Source organism: Sciurus carolinensis, chromosome 5 (assembly GCF_902686445.1).
Source record: "Sciurus carolinensis chromosome 5, mSciCar1.2, whole genome shotgun sequence".
NCBI classification, from domain to species: domain Eukaryota; kingdom Metazoa; phylum Chordata; class Mammalia; order Rodentia; family Sciuridae; genus Sciurus; species Sciurus carolinensis.
In genome coordinates this window covers 135,497,458-135,504,288 of record NC_062217.1, presented here as the reverse complement: position 1 = coordinate 135,504,288, position 6,831 = coordinate 135,497,458, and the positions used below count along the sequence as shown (strand labels likewise).

General features: G+C 34.2%; 1 non-coding gene across 1 annotated transcript; it reads left to right on the top strand.

The window, feature by feature from the left end:
- Nucleotides 1–6,306: 6,306 nt before the first annotated feature.
- Trnav-uac (transfer RNA valine (anticodon UAC)) lies at nt 6,307–6,380 on the top strand. Its single transcript has one exon. It is a non-coding gene; the product is annotated as a tRNA-Val (tRNA).
- Nucleotides 6,381–6,831: the final 451 nt, after the last annotated feature.

Below are 6,831 nucleotides of genomic sequence, written 5' to 3'. Positions count from 1 at the left end.
ATTTACAGACAATAGTTCTTGGTAAGAATATGTTCAACATCTCTAGCAATTAGAGAAATGCAAATCAAAACTACTCTAAGATTTCATCTCACTCCAGTCAGAATGGCAGTCATCAAGAATACAAGGAACTATAAATGTTGGCGAGGATTATGCATACACAATATGTGCATTCACACACATCTGTGTATAAATATCTATATATACATTTAAAAATATGTAGGTTCATATTGACCTACTCAAGTCCAATCCAGCATCATGGTTTAATTCTAGATTTACCCTGTTGCTTATTTGTAACATATTTCTGTGGTAGAGAAAAGAAAACCTGACTTTCTTTGTCTAATTACATATTATTTTCAACACCTATTGTATATGTGGTTTCAAAGTGACTAACCTGTGCTTCTGTGATAAACATACTTAGCAATCAGAAGCAGTGCTTATGTTCTTTATTCCTTTGTCTTTAGTCTTATAATATGTAGTTGAAATTACTACTTCTCAAAAATCTAGGTCAATTCTTCTCTTTCTGACATCTTGTAGTGTAGCAATGTTATACGTGTGAGATGTGGTTGGATTCATTCATCACGGTCAAGTGTTGTTGAGACACACTGGTTTTCTGCCTTATGTACAATCAATTGAGATCCAATAATAAATTTGTCTAATTCTCATTTCAAATTTACAGTTTTTCCTTATGTTCTTGTTGGTGATACCTTGCAGATGCAATTGAACATGTTTTGAAAAACTGTGTACTGAACATGTGCGGAGATTCTTTCTTGTCATTATTCCCAGGAATATAACATAATGATATTTACACAGCATTTGCATTGTATTAAGTCTTCTAAGTAAATCTAGAGATAATTTAAAACACACAGGAAGATTTGCATAGGTTATCTGCAAATATAACACCATTTTACATAGGAGACTTGAGCAGCCACAAATTCTGGTATCCACAGGGCTCCTGAAACCAATTTTCTATAGACATTGAGGGATGACTGTAGTTTGAAACTCTGTTAGTTGTAGACACCATAAAAAGCATAGCATTAGTAAATATAAAAACCAGTAACATAATTGTTCATTGTCATTATCAAATATTATGAACTGTTCATAATTATATCACTATGCTTTTGAATAAAAAGCAGCAAGTATATTTGTTTACAAATACCCAATTGGACTACAATGTTACTGTGGCTACTGTGTCATTAGACACTGGAGTTTTCAAACTGCATTACATCTTATGGGATCATCATTGTATGTTTGGTCCATTTGTGACCCAAACTTCTTTATGTGGTGTGTGATAATATAGATGTTTCATTTTTTGGTTAGTTTTTGAATGGTAAACTTTTTTCCTTTTAATTTTAAATTATTTATGGATTTGGGGGGATAGAGTGAATTTTAAAAAAATAAATAACAATAATTGGTCAGTCTCTGTGTTCAATTTGACAATCTTAATCTTTTAAATAATTTGTCCACATAAATCAGATATAACTGGATTAATGTTTTTTCCTCTTTCTGTTTTCCTTTTGTTTCATTGGCTCTTTACTTTTCTTACGTTTCTGCTACTCTTGGAATTTGAGAATTTATTTCTCTATTGACTTACTTATACCTTTTAAGGGATTTTTTTGATTTCTCAAAAGTTCACAATGTACATTGTAAATGATCTGAGTCTACTTTCAAATAACACATTTTATATCCTTTGTAAGGATCTTAGAAGAATATATTACCAACCCCCACCCTTTATAATACTGTTGTCATATATTTAACTTTTATATATACTATATACATAAATACTTTGGTACTTTATTTCTCTTAGAAAGTCGAGTATGTTCTACCACAATTAAAATAAATTAAAATATAAGTTATATTTTACTATTATTTATCCCATTTTCAGTGATCATTTTTTTCATCCAGATTTCAAATATACATTACTTTTGCTTCTATTATTTCCATTAATATTTCTTATTGAGTAGATCTGTTAGCAACATATTGTCTCAGGTTTTGTTTGTGTGATATCATTTTTATTTCCTATACCCTTTACATTTTTATCTTTTACAGAGCCCCCAACACAATAAAGAAATAGAAGAGTCTTGCCCCCTAAACAATCCTTTGTCCCTTTTTGGGATGTACCCTTTACCTCACTTCTAATTTCTGACACTTACTGATATATTATCTGTAACCAGAACTCTACCTTTTTGAGAATTTCACATAAACAGGATTGTATGATGTGTATCCTTTTGTGACTGAATTCACCCAGCATGATACGTTTGACATTCATCTGATTGGTTGAGTATCCATTATTTTATTTTATTAATGAATAGCATTCTCCTGTAGGGACATACCATAGTTTCTTTTTAATTCATTAAAGAACATTTACTTAATTTTGAATGTTTAGCAGTTATGAATACAGTTAACATAAATAAATATTCATGACTTGATTTCGTACAAACAAAATTTTTCATTTCTCTAGAGCACACATTGTAAATGAACGAAATATTATTCCTAAGGAGGTAAAATTGGTTTTAGGGGGCAAAAATATTCTTCTCCTCCTATGCATATGCAAACAAATGTTAAACTATTTTCCAGAATAGTTATAGCATTTTGCATTCCCACCAGCAATATTGGAGGGTTCCAGTTGTTCCATATCCTTGCCAGTTTTTGATACTGCCAGTACTTTTTAAAAAGCCATTCTTATAGGTGTGCTTTGGTACCTTGTTGTTTGATTTTGTATTTGCCTAATAGTTAACATCAGTTAACATGTTTTTATATGCTCATTTGTCATCCTTATATCATCTTTGGTGAAGTCTATGCAAGTCTGTGATTTTTTTAAGTGACATTCTTTTTCTCTGCAATTTAATGTCTACAGAAAAACTGTGTAGCAGGTACTGGGGTCCCATGTACTACCTCATTCCCCACCCCAAACTTCCCCTATTATTAAGAACTTGCATTAGTGTGGTACACATGCTGCAATAGTAGACCAATATTGACACATCTTCATTAACTGAAGTCCAAAGTTTATATCAGGTTTCACTCTTTCTACAATTCCACGGATTTAAATGAATGCATAATTTTATGTTTTCATCATCATAGATTATATATTTTTATATATTATATAATTTTATATAAATAAATTATATATATTTATATATTTTATTATATATTTATATAATATATTTTATATATAATTTTATATATTATATAATTTTATATATTATATAATTTATATATTATATAATTTTCATTTTATACAGAATAATCCAATGCCCTAAAAACACCTTGCATAACACCTATTCATCTGCCCTTCTCCACCTAGAAACTGACAACCATGGACCCACTGGCTTTTTCACTGTCTCTATAGTTTTCATTTTTCCAGTATATGTCATATATGTATATATATTTAATATATAAAGTTATATATAGATATTTACAGTATGTTGTATGTATTATATATGCATGCTATTTATAGATGTTACATACGTGTATGTATGTCGAGAGAGAGAGAGAGAGAGAGAGAGAAAGAGAGCACAGAAATGTTTTAGTTGGTTCTTTCATATACATTTAAGGTTCCTTCATGTATTCTCAGAATTTAATAGGTTATTTTTATCACTTAATAGTATTTCTCTGCATCATTGTATTATAGTTTATTTACCCACTCACCTGCCGAAAGACCATGTGGCTAGATGTTTTCGAAATTGTTAATGAAACTACTATAAACCTCTATGCAGAATTTTGTGTGGATGTAGGTTTTCAATGCATTCCCAACTCCTTGTATGAAACCAGCATAATTTGATATCGAATCTGACAAGGAGTTTACAAAGGAGGGCAATCTGTCTCAGGGACATAGGTGCAAAGTTCCTAAACACTTTTTAAACCAAATGTAGTGTTTTATAAAAGCCTATATACACATTTAACTAAGTTTCTTTTTTTATTCTGGGAATTGACATTTGAAAATCAATCATGTAATTTGCCACATTAAATAGAATAAAGGAGATAAATCATATAATCATCTCAATTGTTGAAGTAAAAGGATTGGTTAAGGTAGAGAAAAGACATAATTAGTAAATGATAAAGCATGAGTGCACAAGCACACACACCAAACACACTCCATTTCTTAGCTCTTGATATCATGGGTAGATTTTTGAAGTTCTAATGGAAAAGAGGTATAGATTCTAAGATTCACTGCAATGCCTTTGGCAACTATGATTTCAAAGATGCAGTAGAGAGGAGAATCCACTTGCCAGAACAAAGCAGGTGTTGGTGATATATTTAGTTAATCTTTTGGATCATACTACTTCTGATAGGATGAAAAGGAAAATTACAAATGCATCTATACCTATTTCCTCAGATAGAGTCTAGGGATTTGATCAAATCCAGAACAGAAATGGCTGTATGCATGTCCGTGCAGATCATCCTGAAAATCTGGGAGTTTTTTCCACCAGAAGCTTTCTGGAGAAGGAACACAGCCCTCTGTACCAGTAGCGACAGGGTATGATTAAAAAGTCAGGTTCCCAAGACCAGAGAAATGTGGTTACAGTAAAATATCTGCTGTGCTAGTAAAAGACAACACTGGCAGCTGAGAAAAGAGAGGTGACAGTTATCCATTTGGCCTGAAATTCAGAAACGGAACCTGGCCTCATGTCTGAGCATATGCAACTGGTTAGACCCCTTTTAGGACACATTGTGCCTCACTCCACACTAAAATTAGGGCACGTGAGAAACCTGGACAGAACCCTAAGCAAAAGACAGGTTATCTTTGAATTGAATAATACATTTTCAACTCCAGGCTCCTGATACATAATATCTAGTAGGACAAATATTAAAGAATGAAGATACACATTTTAGATATCTAAGTTTGTGAACTGCTAGAACATTCTGGGGTCAAAGACCTAGCATGGTGAAGGATCTGAGTTTTAGATCAGTTTGGAATCCCTGTAGAACAGCAACCTGCAATTTTAATTAGGGATTGGATCCAGCTCAAGGGTGAGGAATAGGGATGCAACTTAGTGCCAGAAGGGTACATCTGGGGTCTTGGAAGCTGAATTCAGTGCTGGTAGCACAATGGAACATAAACTGCGATCAAATCCTCTTTCATCCAAAGAAAGATGTGACAGGTTTGTTTCATTTGACTTAGGTGGTTAGCATTAGCCCGACAAATAAGAATGTCCAGTGGTCTGTGTAACCCTGAGTTTGTCTCTCACAGAGCACTGTACTGGGTGCCATGTACCCATCACTGGCCTCCAGAAACGTGTACCCCTCAGCAAAGAACCTGCCAGGGTCTTCCCACCAACTCTGGATCACAGCAGGTTTCCTCTTAGGGATGTACTAAGGTGTTAAAATTAGATCCCAGAAAACGAGATTCCTCAGGAGAAGCAAGTGCACAAGTTTAGATCCTCATCCACATTTTTTTAATGAGTGGGAGACTTTGGGCAACTGACTTCTTCAAATCTATTCAACAAAGTTGGCACCTGATCCCCAAAATACTGATATTGGGATAACCTACTAAGACCTGCAAATGTAGCTTAGCTCCTCTTTTTATATCATTAATTACCAAAATATGGAAGTCAGTATTTGTCATCCTAAAATAGGAATGGCCCATATGTTGGGATTTAAACATAGAATTAAAGTTTGCATGTCTCGCTCCCCCTTCCCTCCAAATCTATCCCCTCTGGGCTGGCATATTTTTTGTTTGCTCTGAACTTGGAAATAGAATGTTTGTGGCTTTGAGACTTCTCTTGTTTCCTTCTTTTATGGGAACAGTGTAACATACGCTTCTATTTTGGACAGAGACCTTCTGTTTTGAAACTTTTGGGAAGAGAAAGGCCTGCGGCCCTTTGTCAATACAGCATATGTCAAGTGTGAAGCAGAATTAATTTTTTGAAAAAGAGGGTATGTTTGTCTTTAACCTTTAAGGTGCTATAGCAAAGGACAAACAGTGTTGCTGGGATCTCAAGGAAGCTGGATCTGCCTTGAGAAAGAAAGTGGTACTGAGAGAATCCAGGTGTGGGTTTCCTCATTGGGGGTCTGAGTGTGAAATAAGAATTAGCACTTTCTAGAGGAAGCTCTGAAGTGTGCTTACTGCAGAAGGCAGGATGCAGGCTGAGGGGCTCCCAGTCAAGGACAGATGGAAAGTTGCAAAGACAGGCGAGGGCTTCCACCCCCCAAAAATGGTGCACCTTTTTGTACATTCAAAACACAGTTTGTCGTGGAAATATGAGCATGAGCCATATTTGAACTCTTTGGGTGCTGGTTCTTTTGAATATCCTTAGGCAATGTGTTCAGTGGAAAGTGCAAAGACTATAAAATCAGACTGGACGGGCTGGGGAGATAGCTCAGTCGGTAAGAGTGCTTGCCTTACAAGCACAAGGCCCTGGGTTCGATCCCCAGCACCACCAAAAAAACAAACAAACAAACAAACAAACAAAAAAAAACAAAAACAAAAATCAGACTGGAATTACTAGTTTGGGTACTTTGCAGGCATACCATGTCTCTTTTCTGTGCTTTCTTTTCTTCACATAATGGGGATGATAATTATTAATAATATTTTTGTGGGGATTAAAAATGGGAAGCATGTAGTATACATCTAGAAAGTACAAAGTCCAGAGTGGTTATTTTTATGATGGCAATTTTATTATACAGTGACTTTTTAATTATGAAAATAAGAGGTGTTCTCCAAGAAAAACTCAAACCACCCAACTCTTGAACATTCTTCCTGATTGTCATTTTCATCAATCTACATAGTAATAATAAATTTCTTTTCTCTTGTTCTTTGCTTTTTATTAATCAACCAATCACTGCTCAAAAAATAAAGCTATTAATAGTTTTTCCTAATAACACGTGGTTAGC